Genomic DNA, 13069 nt, shown 5'->3' with positions numbered 1-13069 from the left:
TTTTCAGTTGGCTCCAAACACTGCAATAACTAATATCTTTAGGGAATAAAGGAAGGATCAATATATGCAAGTGCTTTGGTTATTTAAAGAATCTGCCAAAGTGGTACGATTCTCCTAAGTCACAAGAAGAAACTGCCATTGTTTTAGCTGCAAAACCATATAAATACGTTTTTATATATACACTTTAAGCCACACACAAAAGTTTGTGCACATCACAATTTTAATGTCCACTTTTTCTGGTAAATTTTAAGAACTTGTTTGACATGCATACAATTTTTATATTAGAGCTACAGACTTCTTGGCTGGAAAGTTGAACCAAGAATAATACCTAGGTTGACTGTAGTCACAGTACAGGAAACAGTTGCCGGGGTAGCAAAACAGCCCTCCTGCCCCTCCATTGCCAAGCAAGACCCCAGAAGGCTGAGGCTGGCTGGTGTTACTGGAGAAGTTAAGACATTGCTCTGTGGTTATTGCTGACAGGTGACAGCTGCACCAGCTCCTGACAGCAGACCTGGCACAGGAAAAAGGCTCTCCCCCATGGCAGGATCTCCCAGACTTCCTGCCCCTTTTCCCTGCTCACTCTCCCTCCTTTTAGGAGGAGTACCTTACTCCCTTGACCTTGAGATGGCAAATCTGTTTTTGAAATGGTTCTGAATTATACATTTACTATTGTTTTTAAATGGTTTATTTATGTTTTATTGAGATATGGACTGAGCGGGTGAACTCTAAGGTACAAGTGAGACTACATCAGGAGTGCTATCTGCAGTGTTTTGGGCTTGCCGGTACAAGAAAGACATTAACGCACAGGAGTAGGTCCAGCCAAGGTCTACCAAGATGGTCACGGGTCTTGAGCACATGACATACAAGGAGAGTCTGAAAGTTTGTTCAGTCTAAAGAAAAGAAGGCAAAGGGGAGATCTTACTGTTGCCTTCAGCTGCCTAATAGGAGATTATAAAGAAGATGGAGCCAGACTCTTTCTTTGATGTGCACAACAGAAGAAAAAGGGACAACAGACACACCTCTGAGTGAAATTGTGTCTGGATATTAGGAAGATTTCACCCTGATGGTGGTCAAACACTGGTATGGGAGACACAATTCTCCATCTGTGGAGATACACAAAAATGCAACTGAACAAGGCCCTGAGCAATCTGATCTAACTTTGAAAGTGTCTCTAATTTTGGAGCAGCCCCTGCTTTTGGTGGGGTGTTTGGACCAGGCAACCTTCAGAGGTCTATTCCATCTTAAATTATTGCATGATTCTTTTGTATATCTATTTTCATGTTATCATTAGGACTATCTGCTAATAGCAGTCTCTACAAATGGAGAATGTGGTAGTAAGTTTTAAGTTTTGAAATGCAGGTCTGATCTGAAAATGAATGCATTATTTTACATGTGAATGCAAGACATACAGTCTAAAGGCCCCTGCTGGACTGATTTTCATTATGTATTATTTGTTTTGAGCAGCTTGAACTATTTTGTTGGCTCTCCTGTTGCAGGAAAATCCTTCTCTTGCACCATTTTTCTCTGTGGTACAATTAACTATTTACTACATGCTAAAACTGCTACAATGTCCTCTGTCGTTCCAGGTCCCTGTCAGTGAATCCTTGTTCTTACCAGGTTCTTACCTGGATTCTGCTCATTGTCTAAATTCTCTGGTCTTGATTAGTCTTGCCCTAGTTCCAGTCCCTAACCTGCATCTGAAAAAGCATGCACAATCACCTCTTTTCCTTCCTTTCCTGTGTGAAACTGCTCGTCTCCCTTCAATCGTCTTCCTGTGAGACCTTTTAAAATTCTCTTTTCTCATCTACCTGCTTACCTCATAGCTGCCTGCTTTGCATTTTGGTCCAGAATTTAGCCCATGTAGACAAAACTGGATGAATTGACGTACTAAGTTGCAGCTTTTAATTGCTCCATGTTGTTCCTGTCTCAGCAGCTGCCTACTTCTGTTTACTAATTGACCCTTGTGTCTCACCGAATGTTATACGTGGAGGGCTTTTTAAGCAAAAGTGAATATCTATAAAGACATTTGTGATAGAACAGTTTTCATAATATCAATGTAATAGCATTGACTAATTCATAAACTGGGTGGAGGGGGGTGAGGGGGAGGGCATCCCAAACTGCTGAATCTTCTTGCACTCTGCAGTATTCTTTTGTAGTCCATTCAGAATTGAAGTAGTTTCTCTTGACCACTACAAATGCAGAAACTCTCTTGGCATAGTCTGTTGGCTGATGTTACCTGAGATGGTCCAATATCTTTTTTAAACCCCCTGTAGTGGCACATACACCCAAGCATATGAAAAAAATTAGAACTGTCTGAGAATACTGGAGGGTGCTGCTTACTTAAGGAAGCTGCACACTGAAGCCAAATATTTGCTGTTGCTAGCACCCTTGAGTATAGCCAGTCCTTTGAGAACATGACCCTTAAGAGAGACAAAGAAACAGAGAGGCCACCCAAAGATAGATGTGGCTGAGAAAGGCAGTGGATATCACATAAAATGCTTTTATTCAGAGTTGGCTGAGGGAGCACAAAAGGTGCATGAAAAGACATTAAACATTCATTGGTGTTGTTCCAGCTATATTGTTTTGTATAAACTTCTGGTGTTATTAACTATGCCAATTATAACAATAAGTATAGTTATAACTATTTTCCATCTAACCATGTGCTTCAGCCTTCCTTGTGGCCAGGCTAAGGAGGAGATCATCAGTTTTGTGGCTGTGATGGATACTATTCAGCTGCCCTTGCTTGACCATGGCTATGCCATGTTCCCTCAGGAAGGTGGGTGACAGGAAGCATACYCCTGTCCCGGGGGACAGGGCCTGCAGAGGAAGGGGACGCTGGGCTGTGCGGTGTGGCTGGCTGGCAGGTGAGCAGTGTGGGACCATGGGGCTGGAGCTGTGCTGCATGTGTCGGGAGGCTACAGTGGGCCACAGGGAGCAGCCTGTCAGGCTCTGAGGAGACACAAAGATCTTCCTGGGGCCCGAGAGGAACAAGGTTTGCTGCCATTGAGAAAGCAAGCTGGAAGTGAGGGTGCATTGACAGGGGAAGAGCTGTTTGTAAAAACCCTTATTTCTGGCCTAGTCACTGTGCCTTTTCTTGGGTTTTGCCATTTTTGCAGTGCAGAGGAATATCAGTAACGTGGAAGAGTTGCCAGGGCAAAAACCACCCAGCCTGGGCTAGAGGTGAGGTGTCAGCATGTGTGCTGCCTGTGCCAGGTCATTCTCTCAGCCCACCCAGCTCATCTGAGGTGGATCTTGCAGGAAATGGGCTTCTTTGGACAAAAAAAGCCACTGAGCACTCAGTAGTACAGAATGCTGTCTGAAATGGGAGGGTGCAACCTAGAGCTGGACATGAAATAAAACATTACAGAGATTGCCTAGAGAATAATCTGGAGTGTTACATTCAGTCCATGCCAAAGAGACTGTTTTCTGGCCAGATTTCATGCCTTTAGGATCTGAAACAGCCTTAGCCTGGAAAGCTGAGTAGAGTCCCAGTAAAGGGATTTTCATTTTGTCTTGAAACTCTCTTTACTTCTCCTGTAATGTAATTCCTTGTGGTTACTGTATATACTCTTCTGAGAAGGGCAGATTTCCGTCTTTGTAAGGCATGAGGCTACAACGTTTATGAGATCATTAGATCACAACTGAGGAATCTCACACAATTCTTCTGCTTCCAAATCAAAGGCTCCTTTAGCGGAAGGCTCTCTTGGCTTGGTGGAGAATGTAATTTTGCAAGGACAAATCCCTGAGGCCTAGAAAAAGTGCAACAACCCGGTTCCAACCGGGAATGGTGACATCAGTTTAGAATTTTTAGAAGAGATTAGATTTGCTGGTTAGAGACCAGGAGAATGAACATGAAGACAACAAGGATTGTTTATGTTGCTTTGCTTGGATCTGCTTATACATTATACAGAGTTCAGTCTTAATTGCATGGGTAATATAATCCAAATTACTGGCTGATATTATTTTGGGTGAACTAGCATCTGGTAAGTATAAATAAATGCCCGAGAAAGTATTGTGTTACCTCTAGGGCTTTCTACAGCAATTTTTATCCGTCCAAAAGACGTTAATTGTGGAATATTCTCATTCTTTGTAGCCCTAGAACATTAATTAATGTCTCCCATCAGTGAGTTGTGACTGCCTTTTTCTAAAACTGTCAAAGGACTGAGACATCTTACATTTTCATTTGAATTGTTTATATTATTTCTCATTTCTTACTGCAGTTACTCATAACCCCAGCACTATCACAACCCAGGTGCTGGTCATAAGACAGGCCAGGGTTTATATATTATATAGTAGCAGGGTTCAAATAGTTTATTTTTTATCTACATCAACTACTTTCTCAATAGTTTCTTAATAATTTTTACCATGTAACAAAGGAAAAACAGTAGTCTCTTTTTTTGTCAAAATAAAGCTTGCATAATTCTGTTATTTTTCTATTGCCTTGGCTTCTCAGTATATCCATTGTGGTGTTCTTCCTTCTTTTAAAAGTTTCACTGATATTTTGTCAGTTGCCACATTTTCCATAATGACCGCTGTGAACAGTGATTCAGCTCAGAGTGAAAATGGTTCTGTCAACTGTTGGAACTCTCCTCCAGGGACGCTGCAGGTTCATTCCTCGTCGGAGGAACGGCTGTACCACTGTGGGGACCAGCCTGTGCCTTTTAAGCCTCATGGAGGTCTAGGCAATCAAAGTGCGGCTCCAGCGCCTGGCCTGTGTTGTGACCAGCACCTGGGCTGTGATTGTGTTTGGGTTATGAGTAGTCCAGATCCATTGCAGTAAAAAGTGAGAAATGCCAGGACTAGTATCACCAAACAGCTGGACCACCAGCTGTTCTTTTCAGTAGAGGAGAAGAAAGTGTTCAGAGAAACCATTCTTCTTTCTTTATATTTTTGAGAGACATGGTGCACTGTGGCTCTTTACAGAGGACTAACAGTTTAGAAAGCTGTTTTAGCTGTCTAGATGTTTCAACACAAATAATCTTAGTGGGAAGATAATCTTAGCAATCAGGGATCATTAATTTGAAGGAAACCATTTTCCTGCGTATTCTTGATTGTTCATACAACTTGTTCGTGGATAAAGTTAAGAATATTGGTAACTTTTATATTACTATTCTTTCAATTTCCATTTAAAGCTTCATGTTTGGATGTACAGTGAAGGTTGTGGGTTTTTCCTTAATGGATAGGCACTGTCTGTCCATCTATATTAGAATTATGTTTGAATGCTAAGTTTTTTTAATGTTACATCAGTGTTATACTTCAAGCATGTTTTAGTGTTCTGTAACAAAAACTATTCATATAAGAACTACTGTTACGTAGGTATTCAGAAGTATAATAATTTAAGTCATGTCTGTACACACTGTAATGCTGTGACTTTATCACCCCAAGCCAAACCATGTTTTAAAAGAACTGTAATGCTAGGGTTTTTTTTATGTACTTTGGCTCCACTCACACTGGCTGGCCAGAAACTTTTATAACTTATCTCAGCTACAGCTCAGCTGAAATCAGATTCTAGGACAAAACATTAGTTATAGTGGTTACATTATACCCTTTCCATTAGCCAGTTCATGAAGAAACAGATGCAAATCCCATACTGGGTGAGAGTGGACCAAAAAAAAAAAAATGGAAGAAGCATCTGAGAGTAATGGAAATGGCCTAAGTGTGGTGTAGGCCATATTAGGAAATGCATTACAGGGGCTTTCAGAAGCTGTTGTACTTGAAGACCACCATCTGGAAGATGGGACCACCCTCTGGGAGATGTAGGGCAAGGTGTCTTTTCCCCTACTTTGGACCATTCATGAGGAGGAAGCTAGGCAGTCGTGATCTCTCTCCTTTATGTTGTCTGGATGCTAGTAGCAGTTGGCGAGGTGAACTTGCCAAAGCCTTCTGCCAAGAGCGCGTTCTTTTTTTTTTTTTCATGTATATTATGTCTTCACTTTTTTATCCCATGTCTCTCCCTCCAGAGCTTGGTTATTTCTTTGCCTTCTTCCTGTGTTTTGAGAAAGGGAAGCAAACAGGAGTGATAGAAAGAACAGATCTTTTCCCTACCTATCTACTAGAAATCCTGAGGGCAAGCAGCCTGCCATTGCAATGGTAAGCTGATATGTTAAGGTTTGAGATGGAGCCTGGCCTGGTAGAAGTCAGCAGGCTAACTGGGTGTGGGTTGTTCTCTCTGCATCTGATAGTAAGGCAGTGAGGACCAGAAGGAACGTAGGAGGAGTGAGGATACTACTTCTCAGTGGCCCTTCACTGCAGAAAGACAGTATGAAAATGAAGAAATAAAACATACACAGAGAATGTGTCACTCCCCAAGGCTGCAAGACTCAAAAATCAGAATAGCTAGAAGGCAAGCTCATCAGAGGAGCTGACTGCAGAGCTGGAAACAGGCCTCAGGATCTCTAATCTTCCTCTGTTTTCTTTGCTAAGAACTTTTGTAAGGAAGCTTATTAGAGAGGAAAAACCTCAAATCTCATCAATGACAATAGCTGCCAGCTACAGAGAAACTTTAGTTTTAGCATTTTGGAGATGATGCAAAGAGCTGTTTCACTGAGAAAGAAAGGAATTAGTTCAGGTTTTTACAAAGCACTTCTTGAAGTGAAGATCACTAATGAGTAATTTGGAATTGTTGTCTGATCACTGGCCAGATCGGAAATTGCTATCAAGCACTGATATTGCTGCCTGTTAGCAGTGATATGATTAGTAACAGTAGGTCTAGGTTTTAGGTAAGTCATCTCTCTATGCTAAGAACTTTTCTGGAATTATCAGGTGTATATACATTATCTCCAAGTAGTTCACATGTCTTTGAAACAAGTGCATGTTCTGAGCCTTTCAAAAAACTGACTCAAAAGAAAATCTGCTTATGTTTCTATCTGTACTTCAGTGAAAAGTGACCAAGAAATGTGTGGCACCCTTCTATATTGACCTATAAAACTACAGGTCAGATTCTTGTTATTGAAATATGAGAGAGAGACCTAAAGTGCAAAGGAATGCGCAAGCCATAATTGTAATGCACATACCCATGGAAATAATTTTCAATTATTCTTTAAAAAAAGAAAAAAAACCTTACCACCTACCTCCCAAATGTCTGTCTTCCTGACTGCTGTTCTTCTGTAATGAAACAACTGTTTATAAACAGTATAAATTGCTCTTCATTTAACTTCTAGGAGGAGGCAAATGCCCAGAGTTTGCAGGCTTTTCCAAATGAGCCTAGAGGATCTTGTTGTACAGAGGTCAAGATCTGCAGCTAAGAAGCTTTAATCTTCAGCAGGTTAATTTTTCTTAATTGAATAACAGTGGACCTCTGGCCAGTGAGGACTGTTGACTTTCCTGAGTGGTGTACATGTGTGTCTGCACACAGAAACTGGCCTTAGAAACCCCAGGTGGTTAACATGCCACTTAGAAAGATAAACAGTCTATTCAATTTAGCAGTATCTGGTAGGGAATAATAGTAATTTAACATACTTGAGCCAAGGTAATTACCTTTAACTGTTTCCACAGTACAAAATTATAGTCTACAATAATTTAGAAATATTGATTCTTTCAGGCTTCTGATGCTAGAGGTGTATCTTGAATACATTGTGCATATTTGCAAAAAGGGAAGTTTTTACATGCCTATGTTCAGTAGTCTGACTTGTTTTTAAATACAGTATCTCAGTGTTGTGTAGTTCGAAACTATCTAGCAGCTGCAGAGAAGTTGCCTCTGAAATTCCTTATACAAACACCTCAGGTGCCATCAATTTTTGTGCATGTTTTATGAATTTCTAGATATACAAAAAATGCTTGTCTCCAAGACAGGCTTTCTTCCTGGTTTTTCTTTGAGTTTTCTCTTGTTTCTATATCTTATTGAAAGAAATCAGTTTTGCATGGAGAACACCATTAATAATGAAATGCAGTCTGTGTGCTTTTTAAAAGTCTATTTCTTCCTTATAAATAAATGGTAATTTGTTTTAAAGCGTCATTGCACACAGTGTTCAGCTGGCTCTCATGCATTCGATTATTTTAAATAAATGTACCATAAATGGAACAAGTTCTTTCTAATTTGCAAATGATATGCAACATTTTTCAAAAAAAAGAGAGAAAAAAGAAAAACTGTAAAATTTGTTCTTAACTACATCTCATTAATGTGAAGCTGTTCAATGACCTGTAAAGATTAAAGAATTAGTGAATTGGTAAAATTATCAGAATGAAAAATCTGTATAATTTTGATTTCCATTTAAAAATCTGCTAAACAGTCTAGGGGCTTTAGAAAAGTATATTACTTTTTAATATCAGTTCCCACAAATGTCCTAGTATCAGTGTTACAAATGGACTGAAATAAAGGCAACAAATAGTATGTTTAAATGTATAGTGTTAAAACATTCTGTTTAAGCTGGTTTTTTTTCTTTTCATTAAAACAACTGAAGACATTTAATTAAGTGACCACTCTGCTAAGTGGAGCAAAAATTAATATACATAAATGAATGTATGTGTGGGAAATGATGCATAATTAAAAATATGCTTCAAATAAGGAGTTGAGGAGAAAGAAAACAGTTTACCAAGAATCTTCTTCATGACTACTGCCTCCTGAATTTTTAAAGTCAGACATGTACAGGATTTACTTATTGCCAGAATTTGAACTAAAATTTATGACAAAATTGTCTTTAAAATTCTGGAGCCATGGTGTTATAAATGAGACAGTGGCTTGCTCAAAGCTGGTCTTGACCAGAGAAGTCATCTCCCTGATGATCTTGTGCACTATTACTTGTTACGCAGCTTGCTGTCTTTAGGCATAGCTCATCCTTGCCAGACTTTTATTCAGAAGTTAGTAAAGTTCTCCTTATGGCAAGGCATGCCAAAACTGGAGTGCATGAAAAACATGAATATGGAAAACAAAAATAGATGTGAAATATAAATGTATGTTTACGGAATTTTGCTTTGACACAGGCTAAATACATTGATCATGTTATCTTAATTCTAGGTTACCGGCTTGCGATAGAATTTTGCCTTTTATTGCTTGGTAGTGGAAATAAGGCAGCAAATAAGAGGAGTGAACTTTCTTTCTTGAGTGAAAAATAGAGTCACTTGGCCTTTAGATCTTTGAATGTTCTGTGGCAATCCATATGGTTATTTTGTGGGGTTTTAAAAAAGCTCCATGTTTTTTGCATTGCAGATATCTGACATTTCATTCTGAACAATCACTGTTGACTTCAGCCCCATCTGCTGCTCTTGCAGAGAAGCAAGGTAGTAAGAAAACTGCAGCATCGGACCTTTTGTCAACCTGCACACCTATCCCAGCAATGCTGCAACTCCAAGGAAAGAGGAGAGCAATGCGTTTTTGCCCTCCCTGCACAGCTTGCCTCTCCCCTTCCAAGAAATGAGCAGCTGGCATTCTGGTGATGATCAGGTTCAGCTGAACTCCCATCCCCACTGAAAAAAATTTAAACTCCTTTATCCCTTGTGGTATTTTATTGGCACATTTAGTTCAGTAATGAGAGGGCACTTTGGGGAGTACAAAAGCTGGAGTCCCTAAGGCCGCGTATAAAGAACAGAACAGCAACAGTTCTTTACTATTTTTTACTAATAAACACATGTAACAGTAACTGCCATTACTTAATTACTGCAAAGCAGTTTTAAACAACTGGCTTAACACTGTATTAACACAACATAAAAACAACCGCACGAGGAGTATCACCCGTCATTATTGGATATGGCCCTACTGAAGCCAATGGCATGAAATTAATAGGTGCAGGGTTGGCTCCTTAGGCCCCTGTTGGTCTAGGAATTCATTGCCTCATGCTCAGCTTTTCCATTGCCTTACAGCTCCGTTAGTCGTATTTTCATGAGCTTTCACAAGTGCTTCTATTTCTAAATAAGTATGTGTAATTTTATTTTCTTGATACCTATGGAGTTAGAGCTTCATTTCTTTAACTAGTATGTTTGCCTACTTCAGGCTCTAGTTAACCCTGAGACTGGATAACCGTTAAACTACCTCTGCCTTCTACATGTCAAGCTGTTCCCAGAGGGTAGATTAGTTCTCATGGCTTGGATTTTCAGGTAGACTTAAAGCAGAGCCCTGTAACTGCTGAAAACAGCACCTTTTCTGTGCAGTTCTGTATGTTTCTGGGTAGTATTTGTTTCTCTCACTGCACCTGTGAGTTTTATCCAGTTGTTTTCTTCATCTGTTAACTCATCTTTCTTGGAAGCAAGCTGTGCCTTCCATGAACATCCTGTCTACCAAGATACTCCGTTCTGTGGGAGCAATGGAGATGAACTGAGCAACCACCCTTCCATTCCATCAGTGACAATTTTTTATCCTCTGTGCTGTTAATCAGAGTGGAATGGGGAGTCCACCAAGAAAAGCAAATACTTAGAAGGTAGAGTATCCTTTTTCAAGAATAGATGCTATTTTCATGGGTGTATAGGATGCAGGGGCAAAGGAGAAGAAAGGATTGGTAATAACTGGCAGGAGGTGACGCTCTGAGGCAGTGCAAATTCTAGGCTTGAGTAGGAACCTATGTTATTTGTCCGTTGTGGGGCATTTCCATTGTTAAGAGACAAAAAGCAATAACAAAACCTCCTTTTTTTTCTGGCTGTCAAAACCCCATTCAACCGCCGTAGTAAAAACTGCTTTATAATTTTTTGTCCTTTAATGTTGTAAGCGTTCTACTGCTTTCATTTCCTTTCAGAATCTTTTGATACAATGCTGCACAAAAGGCTTTTCTAATTATATGCAAGGTTTGCAAGTATTGTGTGGGGGGTCTACTACTTGAACTGATGATTAAAAAAAAAAAGTCTTTGATACCAAAGGCAGAGAGGTACTTGCGAGTTAAATCAGTTCAGGTGGAGAAAAATGATGTGCCACAAGGATTAGGACTAATTTAATTCACTTTATATATTAATGACCAAGAGGGAAAAGCATATGGTAAAAAAATTAAAGCTGCCAAAGATACAAAACCAAAGGGCAATCAAAATAAAGCAAGAGGGCAGTATAATTAAGAATGATTTGGATAAATTAGCTACATAGGTTGAAAGTAATTTGTATTTCTGGATAGTGAGTTGTACAAAGCTAGAGACAACTATGTAAAAGGAGTGCTCTATTGAGAAGTTGCATCTTGTTTTTGTGTCTCTAAGACAGAAAATACTGAAAAAGAGAAGTATTTGAGAACAAGGTAAATATTTTTAGCAGGGTAATACTTAGAAACAGGAAACTTGTTCCATGGTGCTTTATGTGATGCTTGATTTGTAGGTGAAATTTGCCCTCCTTCAATTGTAAGCATTTACTTTTTTTGCTTCTCATTTACTTGTATTGTGATAGCAACTAGAACCTGTATGGTGCTGTTCTCCTTAAGCTTGTGCAAAAGAGAGCGAGCACAGGGATCACAATGGCTAAATAGTTTGCTTTTGAATTTCTTTATAGTTTTAGAAAAAATATATTTTTCTAGTTCTAATATATTTGGAGCAAAGATTCCAACCTCCTGCCTGTCTTCCATGTCCATACTTGCAATTTTTATCATGCATCCTTTTTACAGAAGGAAAGAAAACAAATAAGGCCCTTTTATACAGTGTTTCTGTCTACCTATTTTGGCCGGCAGATATTTTCTCCCGTGGGATTCTGAACCACTGGTATTAGTTAGGAATATCAATTTCTGAAATCCAGCCAATGTCCCTCTTTATTCACAAGCAAGATTGTTATTGATCGTCCTTAACAAATAGTCTCTTTTGAGTCCCCCTCACAGGGAATATCCCTGCATACAGGTATGACTCCCGTCTGACATAACACTTGAAGATTTTACTCTCTGCCTGTATGTACCTTTTCCCCCAAAGGGTTCTTGAAAAAATGGCCCAGTAACAAGGGCAGGTGGGAATGAACAGAGTTATAAATACCAGTCATGGGAGTACCAGCTAACGATACTCGCTTTCACTTTCAGCGGAGACACCAGAGGTACCGGGTTGCTCTCTCATTGAACTCGGGGTTTGGTGGTACTGGGGAAAAGTGAAAGCCCTGACAGCTTTCTAGCCTAATAAATGGGTCACTGCTGTAGCTTGATTAGTTGGTGTCCAGCTGCACGGGTGAGTTCACACAGTCAGCACAGCTTCTATTTAACTCCATTTTTCTGCTGCAATAAGGGTGTAGCACCTTTCAGTCTGGTCAGAAGGCAACCTTGACTGCATCTGAACTCCCTCTGGGAGGCACACGGTGTTTCCCATCTGGCTCATGCAACAAATTTCTTGATGGTGGGAAGAAGTGTCAGGAAACTTTCCCCAGTCTAGGAGTTCAGATGCATATCACAGTTCAGACATAGCCTGTTTTTGCTTTGACCAGGTCAAGTAAATCAGTTCAGTTACCCTGGAAATGATCAGTCCAGTCTTTCCTTGACAAAGGCAGTCTGATCTTTTTGTACAACCTTGTGTATTTAGATCTCAAGGGAAAACTCTTAAGAAAATGTTTACATTAGTATTTAATAGGGCAATTGGTTTATATCAGAATCACTTAGCTGGAGACTTATCTTCTTTGGGAATTAGGGCACATTACGTGGTTTCAGGGTGTCTACTACTATCCAATATTTTTTGTTTGTGTTGCCATTTGAACAGACAAGATTTGTGCAGAGATCAGTTTACACTGGCTTTACCTGTGATTCTTTTGGACTTAAGTTTCTCTGTGCCTTTGCTGTATGTAAAGTATTGTCAAAGACCAAAAAAAAAAGATTTTTTGTTTTTTGTTTTTTCTCTCAGATGATAAGTTGTTATATTTCATGGAAATTGTCCAGAAGTTTTTCTGGGCTGATGTTGGGGGTGGGGGGTGGGGTGGAGAGAAAGGGGATTTCATGTTTCCACAGAAAGGAGAAATTCTGTGAAAAGAATTAACTGGAATCTCTGTGGGAAATAATTTGAAAAATTACTTCCTCATCTAATGCAACCCCAGCTAAGCTGGCTTTCAAGAGGAGGACAATTGCAGGAAAGTGAGCTTTCATAAGTTGTAAAGATTTGCCATTGTATTAGTTTGTTAAAGTGTTAAGTGTTTCAGTAGTGAAAATTTTCTGTGCAGATGAGAATTCCATATGCCAATTTATATCAAAGTTTCAATATTGGTCTT

The sequence above is a fragment of the Apteryx rowi genome, unplaced genomic scaffold, assembly GCF_003343035.1.
Source record: "Apteryx rowi isolate R43461 unplaced genomic scaffold, aptRow1 scaffold_435, whole genome shotgun sequence".
Taxonomy (NCBI): domain Eukaryota; kingdom Metazoa; phylum Chordata; class Aves; order Apterygiformes; family Apterygidae; genus Apteryx; species Apteryx rowi.
Note: the sequence above shows the minus strand (reverse complement) of the source record.